The following is an 18,331-nucleotide window of genomic DNA, read 5'->3' as shown; positions in this document are numbered from 1 at the left end:
TGCTCAATGTGCAACACAGGTCAAAATGGCTAACAGTATGTTAGGAACTGTTAGGAAAAGGGATAGAAAATAAGGCAGAAAATATCATAATGCCACAATATAAATCTATGGTGCACCAATACCTTGAATACTGTGTCCAGTTAAGTCTCTCTACCTCAAAAAGATATAGTTGACTGGAAAAGGTTCAGAAAAGGGGACAACAAAGATGATCAAGGTTATGGAATGGCTTCCATATGAGGAAAGACTAAAAAGATTAGGGCTGTTCAGATTAGAAAAAGGTCAGCTAAGGGAGGATATGATAGCAGTCCATAAAATCATGAACGGTATGGAAAAAGTGAATAGAGCAGTGTTATTTACCCTTTCACACAATACAAAAACCAGGGGTCATGCAATGAAATGAACAGGCAGCAGGTTTAATATGAACAAGGAAGACATAAGCAGTATTCAGCTGGTGTGTCGGCCATGTGCTTATCCTCTGCAGGGGGGTGAGTTTCACCCTGAGAGAGCTAGGAGTAATGCTGTATAGAAGATTTAGTGCTGGGTGTCATTTGTGTACTGCTGGGATGTCAGCCTGTGTTGTCACATCAGTTATCCCCATGGCTTCATGTAGAAGTTAAATAATATAGTGGTGAAGATAGAGCCTGTGGGACTCTGCAGAGGAGGACTTTGGAAGTGGTGGATCAGTTGACCATCCAATCCAAGAGGAAGGAACACAGGCCATTTCTAGGTATTTCTGGTCACCCATGAAGCTTCTTCGAGATGGGACAGGAACAATTTGGGGATCTGTAGTATCAAATGCCACAGAGAAGTCCAGCAGAATGAGTGTGGATACATTTCCTTTTTCTACAGACAGAGAGAAGTCACCAACAAGATCAACAGGTACTGTCTGCATTAAACCCTGGCCTCAAGTGTGACCTAGAAGAATTCACTGTATTAGTGAGCAACAGGTAGTACTGGAGATTTCTTTCCCTAACTTCTCAATTAGTTTGTTTAGAAAGGGGAGTTTACAGACTGGGCTGTAGTTTATGAGGTCTCTAACTTCAAGCAAGTGTTTATTTTGTAGTGACCAGATAGATGGTGCTTTAGGGAGAGCGGAAGACTGCCTTCATCAAAGGAATAATTGATGATCTCTGGTAGTAGGGGTCCAAGGAATCCTCTGCTCTCTTTCACCATCCTGGAAGGACAGAGGTGAGAATTGCAAATAGTGGCCCTGGTTGCCATCAATAGTTCTATAACATCTTCATGGGTGAACAGGGCAAATCCTTGGGAGGATGGTGGTGTGCTTCTAGCTCTGCTCTAGACTTCTGTCAAGGTTCCTTCCCCACTCTGAACTCTAGGGTACAGATGTGGGGACCTGCATGAAAACCTCCTTTTACCAGTTTAGGTTAAAACTTCCCCAAGGTACAAACTATTTTACCCTTTGCCCTTGGACTTCCACTGCCACCACCAAACATTTATCTGGGTTATTGGGAAAACGTTGTTTGGAAACGTCTTTCCCCCCAAAATCCTCCCAACCCTTGCACCCCACTTCCTGGGGAAGGTTTGGTAAAAATCCTCACCAATTTGCATAGGTGACCACAGACCCAAACCCTTGGATCTTAGAACAATGAAAAAAAGCATTCAGTTCTTGAAAAGAAACATTTTAATAGAAGAAACAGTAAAAAGAATCACCTCTGTAAAATCAGGATGGTAAATACCTTACAGGGTAATTAGATTCAAAACATAGAGAATCCCTCTAGGCAAAACCTTAAGTTACAAAAAGACACACAGACAGGAATATTCATTCTATTCAGCACAACTTAATTTCTCAGCCATTTAAAGAAATCATAATCTAACGCATATCTAGCTAGATTACTTACTAAGTTCTAAGACTCCATTCCTGTTCTATCCCTGGCAAAAGCAGCCTACAGACAGACACAGACCCTTTGTTTCTCTCCCTCCTCCCAGCTTTTGAAAGTATCTTGTCTCCTCATTGGTCATTTTGGTCAGGTGCCAGCGAGGTTATCCTAGCTTCTTAACCCTTTACAGGTGAGAGGATTTTTCCTCTGGCCAGGAGGGATTTTAAAGGGGTTTACCCTTCCCTTTATATTTATGACAACTTCCTATTCTTGGTGTCCTATGAGGTTACCACAGATGCAGAGATGATCATCTCTGTGAAATAAGATGAGAATTCCTTGTAGCAGGAGATGTTATTTTCAGGGGTTGAGTTGGGGCTGTCTGGGTTTGCAGAGTGATTTGTGGGTGAGATTCTGTTCTGCGCCTCTGAGATTCAGCACAGAACGCTAAGGGGACTATGCTGGCTTAAAGCCACCTTTGCACCCTCTTGATCCTGGGCTGCCTTGGTATCTGGAGGGTCTCCAGCATAATTTAGACACCCCTGACAACCTACCTGGGCTGCCTTATTGCTGGCAGCACGTCTCAGAATCACCAAAGCACTGCATATTGCAGCCATGCCCCTAACATGCCCCCTCTTTCTCCAAGCCCCACCCGCACCAAACCCCTTTGCCAGGGCTTGCAAGGAGATCCTTAGAAGGCAGCTTTACAGCTGTCTTCCACAGTATCTGTGCAGGAGAATCCTCCCCTAGCCAGAACTGAACTTCTGTATCCCCTCTGTGCTGTTCTAGCCCTTTTACGTATTGTAAAGGGGATGGAACAGGGGTGAGGACTTCACCCATGGTTCAAAAGTGTCCTACAAGACATGACTTTCCTGTCTCTCTGGCAGAGGAGAGGTAAACTGATTTCTGAACAGTTTTCAGTAACTTTTTCCTGGTTTTGGAATTCTGTTTTATTTCTGTCTAAATGTAACTATCACAGATCGTGGAATTCACCTGCATGAAGTTATATAACCGAAACTTGCATAGATGGAGGCAAGGATAGTGACACTACTGCTAAAATGACACATGTACCCAGCAGATTCATGATGGCATGTGCAGAAAGAGATGTACCTCAGCCCCTCTCCAGGCTGGGGTATTCTACATCGCTTCCCTCAACCCCATAAGGGATAAGAGGATTCAACATGTCTGAAGCATCTAAGAATGACTGTGCGAAAAGCTTCTGTAAACTTGTCATAGGACATTTAGTAAAACCTTTAAGAGTAGCAGGTATTGTGAGATGGCAAACGGCACAAACGGACTTCGGGCATTCTCAGAGAGGCTGATGGTGAACACAGGTTTATTGGCTCTGGTGCAGCAGATATGGAGTAAAACTTTCAGAAGCACATCAGTGACTTAGGACTCTATGTCTGTGACCCAAGGAGCTCTTGGTGCCAATTAGCAGAAGACACAGGGGTGCATAGGTGTTACAGGGATTCCCTGGGTCTGGTATTTACATACTAGTTCACCAAAGAGTGTCATGTGAGGACTCAGCTGAAACCTTGTGTTACACTGATCATCATAACCTTTGTGAAATGTGTGTGCAGATAGTATGTAAGGAGGTATGTATATATATTGAAAACTATGTTCTTAAAGTCTTGAAGTTAAAGACAGGTCACCCAGAGGTAAAATGCCTTAAGACAGGTTCCACAAAACAGGCGGTAGAATATACTTATCTCTCTGGCTGACCATTGTGTATTGTGTATCTTACAATGGAAGTCTATTGGCATTCTGAATCGAATCATAGAATCATAGAATATCAGGGTTGGAAGGGACCTCAGGAGGTCATCTAGTCCAACCCCCTGCTCAAAGCAGGACCAATCCCCAATTAAATCATCCTAGCCAGGGCTTTGTCAAGCCTGACCTTAAAAACTTCTAAGGAAGGAGATTCTACCACCTCCCTAGGTAACGCATTCCAGTGTTTCACCACCCTCCTAGTGAAAAAGTTTTTCCTAATATCCAACCTAAACCTCCCCCACTGCAACTTGAGACCATTACTCCTTGTCCTGTCCTCTTCTACCATTGAGAATAGTCTAGAACCATCCTCTCTGGAACCACCTCTCAGGTAGTTGAAAGCAGCTATCAAATCCCCCCTCATTCTTCTCTTCTGCAGACTAAACAATCCCAGTTCCCTCAGCCTCTCCTCATAAGTCATGTGTTCCAGACCCCTAATCATTTTTGTTGCCCTTCGCTGGACTCTCTCCAATTTCTCCACATCCTTCTTGTAGTGTGGGGCCCAAAACTGGACGCAGTACTCCAGATGAGGCCTCACCAATGTCGAATAGAGGGGAACGATCACGTCCCTTGATCTGCTCGCTATGCCCCTACTTATACATCCCAAAATGCCATTGGCCTTCTTGGCAACAAGGGCACACTGCTGACTCATATCCAGCTTCTCGTCCACTGTCACCCCTAGGTCCTTTTCCGCAGAACTGCTGCATAGCCATTCGGTCCCTAGTCTGTAGCTGTGCATGGGATTCTTCCGTCCTAAGTGCAGGACTCTGCACTTATCCTTATTGAACCTCATCAGATTTCTTTTGGCCCAATCCTCCAATTTGTCTATGTCCCTCTGTATCCTATCCCTGCCCTCCAGCGTATCTACCACTCCTCCCAGTTTAGTATCATCCGCAAATTTGCTGAGAGTGCAATCCACACCATCCTCCAGATCATTTATGAAGATATTGAACAAAACCGGCCCCAGGACCGACCCCTGGGGCACTCCACTTGACACCGGCTGCCAACTAGACATGGAGCCATTGATCACTACCCGTTGACCCCGACAATCTAGCCAACTTTCTACCCACCTTATAGTGCATTCATCCAGCCCATACTTCTTTAACTTGCTGACAAGAATACTGTGGGAGACCGTGTCAAAAGCTTTGCTAAAGTCAAGAAACAATACATCCACTGCTTTCCCTTCATCCACAAAACCAGTAATCTCATCATAGAAGGCGATTAGATTAGTCAGGCATGACCTACCCTTGGTGAATCCATGCTAACTGTTCCTGATCACTTTCCTCTCATGTAAGTGCTTCAGGATTGATTCTTTGAGGACCTGCTCCATGATTTTTCCGGGGACTGAGGTGAGGCTGACTGGCCTGTAGTTCCCAGGATCCTCCTTCTTCCCTTTTTTAAAGATTGGCACTACATTAGCCTTTTTCCAGTCATCCGGGACTTCCCTCGTTCGCCACGAGTTTTCAAAGATAATGGCCAATGGCTCTGCAATCACATCCGCCCATTCCTTTAGCACTCTCGGATGCAACTCGTCCGGCCCCATGGACTTGTGCACGTCCAGCTTTTCTAAATAGTCCCTAACCACCTCTTTCTCCACAGAGGGCTGGCCATCTACTCCCCATGTTGTGATGCCCAGCGCAGCAGTCTGGGAGCTGGCAGCTAATGAAGAGATTGCAGGGACTTCAGGAGAAGAAATTAACAGGAAGAGATGAACTGCAGAAGGACCCTGCTTACAGGTAAAAACAAAGGTCTTGTCTAATATATCTAGGGGTGCAGAGAGACGCCCTGACATCCTTCATCTGGGTAGACAAGTCAGTGGGCTTGGACTTAATAAAGGAGGGTATCAGCTATCCAGGCTGAAAAATGTTATGAGAAGGACTTTGGGTAAGCAGTACCTTATTAGACAAAAGGGCATCATGTTAGTTATGTTTAGGCTCTGGAATGCGTGTTATGATTTTATTTTATATGAAACCTTTTGTTTCCATTAATCGTACCTGCTTATTTTCAAATCTCTACTCTGTTAAATAAACTTATTCTTGTTCTCACTATAAACATATCTCAGTACTGTGTGTTAAACAGAGCAGTAATCCTGAGGTAAAACTAATAAGCTGGTGTGCACTATTCCTTTGGGAACAGGGGCTGGACACTAGAGGGGGATGCTCAAAGGACTTGGGGGTTGGAACGTAACTATCACTAACCTGCAAAGGGATGGCAGAGCCTGAGTAGGCTGAGAGGAGAGTACTTGGGTTGCCTGTGTCTCTTGAAATCAGGAAACTGACCCCTGGCAGGCACAGACTAGGCTTCTTCACGCAAAGGGCAGGTGGTAGTAAGGTCCCTCACAACCCTGGGTACCCCTGAGGAAGTGTCACAGTGTCCCAATGACTTTATATGAAACTTGGGCTCCTAAGTGCATAAAGTTCATTTTGAAAATGGGATTTAGACTGATAGGTCATTTAGGTGCTTTTGAAAGTTTTACCCATAATCTTTACACTCTGCCTCAGTTTTCCATGTTTAAAATGGTGAAAATACTTTCCTACCTCATAGGGGTATTATGAGGACAAAATCCCCTACTGACTGTGAGGTGTACAGATAGAGGTCATATAGAGAGATGTACAAATTGTAATTTTGCCACAGGCCAAATATATAAAGAGCCAGATGCTATGCTGATTAAACTAGGGTCCGTGGGAGTTTTGTCTCTGTAATGACTGGTGGATCAGATCCATAGTGCCATTACAGACTTTAGACCGCAACCCACCACTAAAAATACTTCCCCTTCTTCAGTAAAACAAGGCAAGTGTTTAACAGGGCATAGGAATAGCATGCAGGCACTTAGAACAGGAAGTGAATAACACTCAATTAAAATTTCAAGGGAATGTACATAGGCAGAGCACAATTAATTACATCAAATGGAATTTGGTTAGGACACTGGAGCTAACATTCATTTGAAAAGCACCATTGGATATTTACTGACAATTTTATTTGAAAGACAGGATTATGTACCTTAGGACCATGCTGGGCATGGTATTCTGTGCAGACACAACAAAGAGTGCCACAGACTGATTCACCAATACTACCTCCTGTAGTACCAGGAAATTCATGGAGGTATCCCATCCAGATTCTAACCCAGACTAATACTCCTTATCTTGTGACTGCTGGCAGTCAAGCAGAACAGCCTTTCCGCAAACCAGAGGCTGCCTGATGGTTGACCTCAGTTTTTTCCAAACTATGTGCCTCCTCTGACAATTTTATTTGATCACACCTCTTCAAACATCAATTATACTGAGATATTTGCAAGGGGAAGTTAATCCATCTCTGTGCAGTTTCATCCATCAAACAGTGGAATATTTGAACATTTTTCAATAGTCACATACTGGTAATCAACATTTACTGTACTATCTTTGAAATGCAGGATTGAAAAGGGGCCCAATTTTGATCTGACTGAACAGATTTTATCCCAGTGTACAATAACTTCATTTAAGTTAATGGATTTACTCCTGATTTATACCAGTGTAGTCTGATCAGAAGCAAGCCAATTAAACTTACATACTAAAAATTAAAATAAAAGACGAAATGACCCAAACTGATTGTCCAACTATGTGGAGAGGTGGCTGGAGTGCTGGCAGTGCATAGATATTTACACATACACACATCTTTTCTTTTCCTCCCACTCCTCTTTCTTCAGTCACCAGGAATGAGGATTTGAAAAGTGACTAGTGAATTTTTGGGTGCCCAACTTGAGATACGTTGAAGGGGCCTGATTTCTAGAACATACTGATCACCCACTTGCTGAAAATGAGACCCCTTTAAGATGTCTCAAGCTAAGCACCCAAAATTTTCGGGATCATAAATCACTAGTCCTTTATGAAAATTTAGGCCAGAGCTAGCTATTGTAGGATGGACGGGCAAGACCAAGAAGGAGTAAAATGCTGAATCATGTTTATGTTTTTAAGTTTAGCTAGAAAACTATTTCATTTGATGTTGCTTTTAATTTTGTTTTATTATGTAAATGCCCTGTGATATTTGTATGATGTGTACTGTAAAAACACATTTCATATTGTATTGAAAAAAAATGGTAATACAATTAGAAAAGATGCATATATTGTGAGACCGTAAAACATCTTTGTTTCTATTTCATTTTAAGAGCACTGAATATTTGTTAAAAGTTAGCACATTTCTCAGATAATCTGAGGAGCCGTAAATTAACAACTTGCATTTCAGACAGGGCACAGAAACAACACCTCATCTCATCAGTTCAGACAGACAGAAGCTGCCCCTTCAGCATGCTGCTAGCTGGCCAGAGGAGTGCCCCAAGGTTCTGGTTAATCTCTGGTGTAAGAACTGTAGGGACTATGATTTTGGAAGAAGCATCAGAAATGTGAATTTACATGAAAAGCTCTCCAAGAGCCTGGGAACAGTGGGGATCAACTGGACTGCTGTCCACTGCAGGGAGCATATTAAAGACCTCCAGTCTGCTTACTGCAAGGCAAAGAATGAAAATGGCAAGTCCAGCATCTCTCTGGCTACCTGCCACCGCTATGAAGACTTCTTCAACCAGGTGTTCGCCACCACCCCTGGCACAGAACTCACAGTCCTCTATGACTATCTCCCGAGTGGGAAAGGTATGCTTTTCAGAGTAGAGGCAGAGGGGTCAGGGACAGCACTACAGGTGAGCCTGGTGGAAGAGTCAGAGGAGCAGACCCTGGAACAGACCACAGTGCTGGAACTGGCCTTGGATCAGGCTACACAGCAGGATGGGCGAGGGAACATCTTGGTGCCATATTCCAAAGATCTGTTTTGGGGATGGGCCTGGGGAGGAGTCTGAAGAAGAAGTAGCACCAGGGCAGGACCTGAAGCCAGAGACTGGTAAGTAGTGTCAGCCACCTTTATCACATTGAGAATTGCTGCATAAGTAGGCGGGGTTGATATGGAGGAATTACATGCAGGGGGTTATATTTAGCTTCTGTTGAGGGCAGAATTCAAAACAGCCTTGACAAATAGGTAAATTGATCTGAAATCAACACAACAAAATTCCAGAAAGACAAGTGCCAGGTACTTCACTTAGGGAGAAAAAAATCAAATGCACAACTACAAAATGGGGAATAACTGTCTAGGTGGTAGTACTGCTGAAAAGGATCTGAGGGTTAGAATGAATCACCAGTTGAATCTGAGTCCACTGTGTGATGCAGTTGTGAAAAGGATAATATCATTCTAGGGTGTATTAATAGGAGTGTCATATGTAAGACAAAGGAGTTAATTGTCCTGTTCTATTAAGCACCCATAAGGCCATGGGTGGTGTGTGAACCGCCAGCTGGGGGAGGCTAGCCCCCAACCCCGCCCCTTTTGCCCAAGGCCCCACCCCATTCACACCCCCTGCTGGAGGCCAAAAGCCCCCCCACCGCAGCCTCTGGCCCCCGCCCCAGGCTAGTACCCCCAGCCCCGGAGCACCCCAGCCTCACCACCCCCCAAAGTACACCCCCCAGACCCGGGAAGGTGACCAACACCCCTCCCCCGAGAGCAACGGGAGGGCGGGCGGCATGTCCACAGCCCCCCGCCAGCTCTGGAGCGATGGGAGAGCGGGTGGTGTGGCCCTAGCCTCCCCATCCCTGGAGCACCGGGAGGGCGGGTGGCACAGGCACGGCACAAGTGGGGGCCACAGAGACTAGTGGAACTGTGCTGAGCGGGAAGCAGAACTTGGGGCAGAGTGTAGGTGGGGCCACACCTGACTGTTTGGGGGGGCACAACCTCCCCCAGTTAGGATTGCCAGCCCACCAAGAGTGTCCTGAAATCTCCAGAAATTAAAGATGAATCTTTAAGTAAAGACTATGTCATGTGATGAAACCTCCAGGAATATGTCCAACCAAAATTGGCAACCCTACCCCCAGCTTATGATACCCGCCGTCCACGCATGAGGCCTCAGCTGGAGTACTGTCTCCAGTTCTGAGCAGCACACTTTAGGATAGACGTGGATAAATTGGAGAGCAACAAAAATCATAAAAGGTTTAGAAAACCTGATCTATGAGAAAAGGTTAACAAAATAACTGAGCAAGTTTAGTCTTGAGAAAAGAAGACCTAGTAGGGAGCTGATAACAGTCTTTAAATACTGTATGTTATGGGCTGTTATAAAGAGAATATCATCAACTGTTCTCCATGTCCACTGAAGGCAGGACAAAAAGTAATGAGCTTAATCTGCAGCAAGGAAGATTTAGGTTGATAGTAGGAAAAAATTTCTAATTATAAGGGTGGTTAAGTTCTGGAATAGGCTTCCAAGGAAAGTTGTGGAATCGCATCACTGGAAGTTTTTAAGAACAGACAAATATCTGTCAGGGATGGTCTAGGTTTACTTGGTCCTACCTCAGCACAGGGAACTTGACTTATGATTACTCTAGGTCCCTTCCAGCCCTACATTTCTGTGAAAGCCATCCCATTTCCCTGGGACCCCCTTCTCTCCCCCTCAATCCCCACTAGCTATTCTAACAAGGATCGAGCAGTTATTTTTTTAGTAATTTATATGCTCAGAAAAAAGAATCTGGGTTATAGGCTTAGCATGCATGTCATAAATATAAAGGGAAGGGTAACCACCTTTCTGTATACAGTGCTATAAAATACCTCCTGGCCAGAGGCAAAGTCCTTTTACCTGTAAAGGGTTAAGAAGCTCAAGTAACCTGGCTGGCACCTGACCCCAAATGACCAATGAGGGGATAAGATACTTTTAAATCTGGAGCGGGGGAAAAGGCTTTTGTCTTTCTGTGTGATACCTTTGCCGGGAACAGATCAAGGATGCAAACCCTCCAACTCCTATAAAGTTAGTAAGTAATCTAGCTAGAAAATGCGTTAAATTTTCTTTGTTTTGGCTTGTGAACTTTGCTGTGCTGGAGGAAATGTGTATTCCTGTTTTTGTGTCTTTTTGTAACTTAAGGTTTTGCCTGGAGGGATTCTCTATGTTTTGAATCTGACTGCCTGTAAGGTTATCTTCCATTCTGATCTTACAGAGTTGTTCTCTTATCTTTTTTTTTGCTCTTCTAATAAAGTTCTGTTTTTTAAGAATCTGATTGGGGTTTTTTGGGGTCTTAAAAATCCAAGGCTGGTTTGTGCTCATCTTGTTTATTCTCAAGCCTCCCCAGGAAAGGGGGTGTAAGCGCTTGGGGGGATATTTTGGGGAAATAGGAACTCCAAGTGGTCCTTTCCCTGATTGTTTATTAAATCACTCGGTGGTGGCAGTGTTTACTTAATCCAAGGGCAAAGACTTTGTGCCTTGGGGAAGTTTTAACCTAAGCTGGTAGAAATTAGCTTAAGGGGTCTTTCATGCAGGTCCCCACATCTGTACCCTAGAGTTCAGAGTAGGGAAGGAACCCTGACATGGTGGGAGCGGTGGGATATTTGGGCATATACGCCTCTCTTTGTAATTCTGTTCCATTGATAAACTGTTAGAGAGTTAGACCACTGCTAGCATGGCAGCAGTGTCCAAGACTGTCTGGAGCATAAGTCCCAGTGACTGTAGCAGGCAGCAAAGGCTCACTGGGGACAGGTATTTGGGGATGGTGGCCCCCCTGTTCATTCATAGCATGTTGTCTGGACTGAAGAGAGGGATCAGAGGTGGGGGGGAGGGTAGTTTTGCTACTAGCAAGCCTCTGCATCCTAGCTCAACATTTTGCGAATGTGTGCCTGAATTTTCCCTCACTTCTGGCTGGTGATGCTTGAAAATTTTTCATGCAGGAGAAACTCTACTCTCCATTCATGCATCAGATGCCAAAAAATCTCCTTCACACAGATAGATGGAATACCTCTACTGACCTGGAAACATAGTCCTCCTTTCCACTCTGGTATTTCTAAGAGATTAACATCTTCCAAGATTTTCCTGACCTGAAATAATGTTAAAACCAACATGGGTATCCTGAACCTTATTGAGATGTCCTTTCAATCCTCCCAAACCAGGCCCCAATTTTGTTTTTTAATGAATTTAATATGTAATTCTTATACATTGTGTCTGTGGACTGGCATCATTGATAGCAGGAGCTTCTGGGCAGGCCACAGGTGGCAGCCTTGGCTGTAAACCACCCCCTTTCCCTGAGAGCCCCTGCCACTGATTTCAAATGGGCAAAAACTGCTGCTGAAATGTTCACCACTGTCTCACAGACTCTCCATCTGTGTCCGGCAATAAGAGTGCAGCTGTGAGCAGGAACAGCTCTTCCATCAGTTCCGGATCCAGGGCTTAGCTCTGGCTGGAATGGACAAAAGCAAGCAACGTGCAGAGCTGCACATGCCATGGCTAGATGTGTTGGTGGGCCAAGAAAACTTCCACAGAGGGGCTTGGGAATGACAGACAAGTTCTCCCACTATACACCATGAACCAAATCCTAGAGTAGCTTCAGGTAGCAAGATACTAAGAACCCTGGGATACAGGACCTGGATGGCTCCAAAGATATATTCAACTGGAAATACAACATACATTTTTAACAGTGAGGGTAATTAATCATTGGAACAATTTACCCAGGGTCATGGTGGATAGTCCATCACTTGCAATTTATAAATCAATTGGATATGCTCTTGGAATTATTTGTGGAAAGTTCTATGGCCTGTGTTATACAAGAGGTTAAATTACAGGATCACAATGGTCCCTTCTGGCTTTGGAATCTATGAATACAACCCCAGAAATCCTAGTCCCAAACATGTGCCAATGCAGTGCCAGATAAGGGGTATGTGTGATTCTGCTGTGTGGACACTTGCAGGCAGGCTAGGCAAGCATGAATTAGTATGAACAGAAGCCCAGACTCAGGTACATTCCGCAGTGTAGACATACCCTTGGTATGATACAGGTCAGTGTCCCCTGTCTGTTAGAAACAACCCCACAGGAGAATGTCAAGACAGTTTAACTAATCTTATGTCTTCAATATGGTTCTGATAACCTATATAAAGAAATGCTAGTGTGATCTTACTGCTTGCTGAATCTGTAAATAGATAATTATTCAGCTGATTTATTAAAGTAACACCACACCCTGCTAGGATGAAAAACCAGACCTACAAGATAATCCTCATCTCATGTTTCCGCTGGCTGTAGAGTCTTTAAGTATTTGCTCATATTCTAATAATGAAATTATATATATGCTTTGTACTACAGCTGCAAATGTGAGGGTGAGGTACTCAAGCTAATGATAATCTAATAGGTATATCCCCTCTCTGAATTCTGTGATTCTGGGACCCAGACCTGCAGACATAAAGATGTGTACTCCTCTGAACAGGTTTTATTGATGATTATTTCATCCTACCATTTATTTCATTAGTAAGGTTTTCATGCACATATGAGAGAACATCAATATTGCTGTCACTGTGTGTGTGCACAAATGGGAGAGCGAAACATCAACTAAGCAGACTGCATTTTCCATGATGATTAATATCACAAGTGGAACAAGCCTGTGTATTCACATCTTGCAAGGTTCAAAATAAAAGAAAAGACAGTATTTTAAAAAACTATCTGGAAACATGAAAATGGAAACAAAAAATGAGAAATGAGACATTGATCTTTTATAAGAAAAATATTTATGAAACAATGTGCAGCTATAATGTATTTTTACATTATACAATTTTGAATTTTCAATAAGGAACACCAACAGATGAGAAAAAAAATTATTTAAAAAAATAAATAGGGCTACTCTACGTAGAGGGGAAGGACTGTCCAGTGGGTAGGGTGCTAACCAAGGGTATGTCTATACTGCATACTCCTTATTGTGGTGTGTAGGGTACATACAATGCACACTCCCCTAGCACAGGTAATAGCAGTGTTATGGTGAGGCACTGCTTAGGCAAGTAAAGACATGCCAAACTTTTAGAGCTCTCTTACACAGCTCTTTACAAGCCCAAGCAATGCCTCTCCCATCTACACTGCTATTTTTAGCAGTGTAATGTCCCACTGCCTCCCCACTGGTGGAGCCTTTCCTTGCGTCCCCAAAAGACTTTGGCAGCAGGGAAAGGCTCTGGCAGGGGGAGTCAGACCCACCGCCACATCCTTTCACTGCTGCGAGGAGCTATACAGTGTGGATGCAGCCTGCTTTTCACTGCAGCTTGCAGCTTCATGTGTAGTGTTTGTATCCTACACAGACACTGCAGCTGATGTAGACAAGTATGGAACTGGGCAGATGCTCATTCAGTTCCCTGCTGTGCCACAGACCTTTCTGTGACCTTGGGCAAGTCAGTTAGTCTCGCTGTGCCTCAGTTCCCCATCTATATAATGCAACTAATAGCACTACCACACAGGGGTATTGTGAGGGTAAATACAATAAAGACTGTGAGAGTCTCATATACAGTATTATGGTAATGATGGGGAGGGAGGGCTTATAGGTACCCAGCACAGCTAGATACTCATAAAGGCATGTTTGTAACATATTAATCTATCTTAGGGTTTTATACTGCTGCCCATCACTATAATATCTGAGAACCGTCCACATAAAACTGTCCACATAAAAGCACCAGAAACCTACTGACCACTGTTCCTACCTACATGCCTCCAGCTTTCATCCAGACCACATCACACGATCCATTGTCTACAACCAAGCTCTAAGATACAACTGCATTTGTTCCAATCCCTCAGACAGAGACAAACACCTACAGGATCTCTATCAAGCATTCTTAAAACTACAGTACCCACCTGGTGAAGTGAAGGAACAGATTGACAGAACCAGAAGGGTACCCAGAAGTCACCTACTACAGGACAGGCCCAAAAAAGAAAGTAACAGAACGCCAGTAGCCGTCACCTACCGCCCCCAGCTAAAACCTCTCCGGCGCATCGTCAAGGATCTACAATCTATCCTGAAGGACGATCCCACACTCCCACAGACCTTGGGAGACAGGCCAGTCCTTGCTTACAGACAGCCTCCCAACCTGAAGCAAATACTCACCAGCAACTACACACCACACAACAAAATCACTAACCCAGGAACCAATCCCTGCAACAAACCCCGTTGCCAACTCTGTCCACATATCTATTCAAAGGACACCATCAAAGGACCTAACCACATCAGTCACACCATCAGGGGCTCGTTCACCTGCACATCTACCAATATGATATATGCCATCATGTACCAGCAATGCCCCTCTGCCATGTACATTGGCCAAACTGGACAGTCTCTACTCAAAAGAATAAATGGACATAAATCAGACATCAAGAATTGTAACATTCAAAAACCAGTACCAGAGAGCACTTCAATCTCCCTTAACTTCACTCAATAACAGACTTAAAAGTGGCAATTCTTCAACAAAAAAGCTTCAAAAACAGACTTCAACGAGAAACTGCAGAACTGGAATTAATTTGCAAACTAGACACCATCAGATTCGGCCTGAATAAAGACTGGGAGTGGATGGGTCACTATAAAAAGTAATTTTCCCTCTGCTGATACTCACACCTTGTCAACTGTTGACAATAGGCCACTTCCACCTTAATTGAATTGGCCTCGTTAGCACTGATGCCCCACTTGGTAAGGCAACTCCCATCTTTTCATGTGCTGTGATATATATACTGCTTACTGTATTTTTCACTGCATGCATCTGATGAAGTGGGTTTTAGCCCATGAAAGCTTATGCCCAAATAAATGCCTTAGTCTCTAAGGTGCCACAAGGACTCCTCGTTGTTTTTGATAAAAGCATTAGTTATAGCAAAGTCCCTAGCAGACTTCACAGAGTCTCTGGATCTTCCTTTTCAGGGTCAAAACTGTGTTCAGGGTAAGTCGCGGGGGAGAGGGCTGGTAGGGGTTTAGTAATAAATGGGTATTTGAATTGTGATTTTATATCACTTATAAAAATCTTTCATGTAAGACCCTCACAAAATTAAAGGTAATAAGTCTTATTCAGAAAACTTTTCTGGTAAGAATTTAAAAAATCAGATGTGTTTGAATCTAGCTAAAACACGTCTCTTAAAATAAACCCTGACTACTCCATTTATAGTTCAGCATTGTAGTGATATAAAAATTGCTGGCAATACCTGCTGGTGAAAATGTAGAACTGAATAACTCTTGGTAATGCATACAATACTACATAATGGTAGGAGAGATAAAAGGAACCGGTGGTTATTACTTTACTGTTTCGATTATTATGTGAAGTTAAGGTGACTGTAAATATGAGTTTCGTGTTCAGATTTGTTTTTATTTATGTTCCATCTTGGATAACTATACTAATTTAAAATTAGAAATGGAGCCTTCCAAGGCCAGGCCTGTTTTGAACCGGATACATTATGACCTTTATCGCCCTCATTAAACAGGCTCTTAATGTACTGCTATGGATCAGATTATTTTGCCAATGTGCTTTCAGATGTCATAGTCTCTGCTGAAAATTAGTTACTGAAACACAGGAGGAACTGGAATGAGATGGTGGTTTGAATGTACCAACGGTTAACTCCAGTCTGAAGTTAAACAGATTCTGCATGGTTATTTCAAACAGAAAGAAGACATTGACCTGTATCATGCTGAGTTCATAACACCTGCTGATATGGAAGAATTGATTCTGTCTGAAATGAAATTTGTTATTTAGGACTTCACAAAGTAGCTGAGCAATTTGCTCACTTTTAATAAATATTCAATTATATTAAAATGAAATAGAATCAGACTTATGGTCTTAGAACAGCTGCAGCTTTTCACATTATATTTACAGATTTTCATGAAAATCCAGATTTTGGGATACACACAATGTTGTCATTTCAAATTGAATGCCTTTAGATGCTCTTTTTGAATATTGGGCATTATGAGTCATTCATCAATGTGGAAATTCCACTAAAATCAATAGAGTCATGTCAGGCCTGAATTTGACTGAGTTTCTGATGGCCCCTTCTGATCTATATATAGAAGTAAACTCACCCTATATATAAAAATGTTAATTATGTGCAAAAAGTAATTTCCTCCAATAAAAACACAGACTAGGAACAGAAAAAAAGTCACCCCAAACTATACCCAAAAATGCTCCCCCAAGAATAGAAAACCCAAATCCCTCCACTGCCCCCGACATACTATGCCCTCCTGGTACTAGGATACATACTAAATATAACAGATTGTAATGTTTGGATGCTCCACGCCCAAAGGTTTCTGTGGTGCTCACATCTATATAGTTCAAAAGAAAATTATGATAAACAGAAGCCATGTGCCAATAAAAATGCCTAAAGCTCTGGAAATGGGAAAAAAATCAACCCAAAGCAGATCTTAAAAAGAAACAAAAAGATCTTGATTTGAGCCTAACCTAAGTATTTTAGCACTAAGTCAAGACAAATAACTACCAGCTAGCACTGCAAATACAGTAGTTTAGGCTAATTACCAGTAGCTAGATCCAGGATATCATTGCCTGCAATAAGGAACTCAGCATTGCACGCATTGAACTGCTTGACTGAGCAAAATCAAAGCAGCCTCTATGGGATGGAGCAGATCCTCAGCAGTTGTAAATTGGCATAGCTTCATTGAAGTCAACGTAGCTATGCCAAATTACAACTGCTGAGATTCTAGCCCTTTATGTCTAAATGGACCATAACACAGAAAGATATTTAGACCATAGTTGGTAGAACTGGATCTTGAAGGAAGAATTTACGAGGGTAGCAGCAGAGATAGTGAGGTTTCTTTGAATGCAGCATATGTCACATCAATGAGCACAGTATCATTCATTCAGGACTTTTGTAGCTCATTTCAGGGAGCAGGACAAAGAAGGACCCAGCATTTATTCAGTAGGAGTCATCAGCAACATAAAGAAGATTTCAGAAGACTGGTTTACATAACTATGCTTCAAAAAATCTGAGCTCAAAGGAGTGTTCCACTTCTTCTGAACTGCTTATCCACTTTGCTTCCAGTCAGCTTCTCTGGGAGTGGTATAGTAGATAGAGATCAGGGATCTGTAGTCAACAGGACTCTATTTCCCAACTTTGAGTCCATATGCCTATTTATATAACTCACATCATCTTTCTGTGCCTCATTTTGCCCACTGGGTAGGAATTTCAGCACCACTGTGTACCAAAATCTAAAGTAGTTGCTGTGGACCTCAAGTAATGAAACTCAAGCCCAGCCAGCAGAAGTAAGAAATCGAGCAGCTGCACACTGGCTCTCAAAAGAACACATGGCCGGATGGAGATCTTAGTTATGTCAATATAGATGGAATTACTCTGGATTTACACCACTGTAACTGAGATCAGAATCAGGTCTCTGGTGTCTAGAGTAGTTACACATGAATCTCTACTATTTGCTATTGAGATTGGTGCTGCACTTTAGAATATGAAAATTTTAGGTGTCCCTGGATCAAATCTATGTTATAAATAATAACAATGGTCCCTGTGGACCTTCAGTAATGAAATTCAAGCCCAGCAGCCAGTACCAATTACAAGTGCAGCAGAAACATGTTGGCTCCCAAAAGCGCACAGACACAGGCACACACAGAAGCTAAGCTCTGGCCTGAGCCTTTTCAATATATTTTTGATTGCTGCTGCTGTGAGTTAGATTTCTTCTAATAATAAATAATAATAATAAAAAATAATGATAAATAATAATAAATTAATTAATAAAGTACTAGAAAAGTAACGATGGTGGTAGCAGATTTAAGGCTTGGGCTGACAAAGAGCAGCCAGCCAGCACCATACTGACTAATTGCAATGGTGACAACCCCGTGTTGTGTTGGTTGAAATCTGCTCCTACCTAAATGTCTCTAATTGTTTCCTCCCCCTTGCACCTGCACTACAGACACAGACAGTCTGGAGCTCTACCTTGCTACTTCTC

The 18,331-nt window shown here is 42.9% G+C and overlaps 1 protein-coding gene across 1 annotated transcript in view; it reads left to right on the top strand.

Moving 5' to 3' along the window:
* Nucleotides 1-14,992: 14,992 nt before the first annotated feature.
* Nucleotides 14,993-18,331, top strand: part of KLF3 (KLF transcription factor 3) — a 41,257-nt gene continuing 37,918 nt past the window's right edge. Inside the window, exon 1 of the mRNA XM_074951545.1 lies at nt 14,993-15,070. The gene's annotated coding sequence lies outside the window, so the exon portion shown is untranslated. The remainder of the gene's footprint in view (nt 15,071-18,331) is intronic.

This window comes from Natator depressus, chromosome 4 (assembly GCF_965152275.1).
Source record: "Natator depressus isolate rNatDep1 chromosome 4, rNatDep2.hap1, whole genome shotgun sequence".
NCBI lineage: Eukaryota > Metazoa > Chordata > Testudines > Cheloniidae > Natator > Natator depressus.
This window is presented reverse-complemented; position numbering and strand designations above follow the sequence as displayed.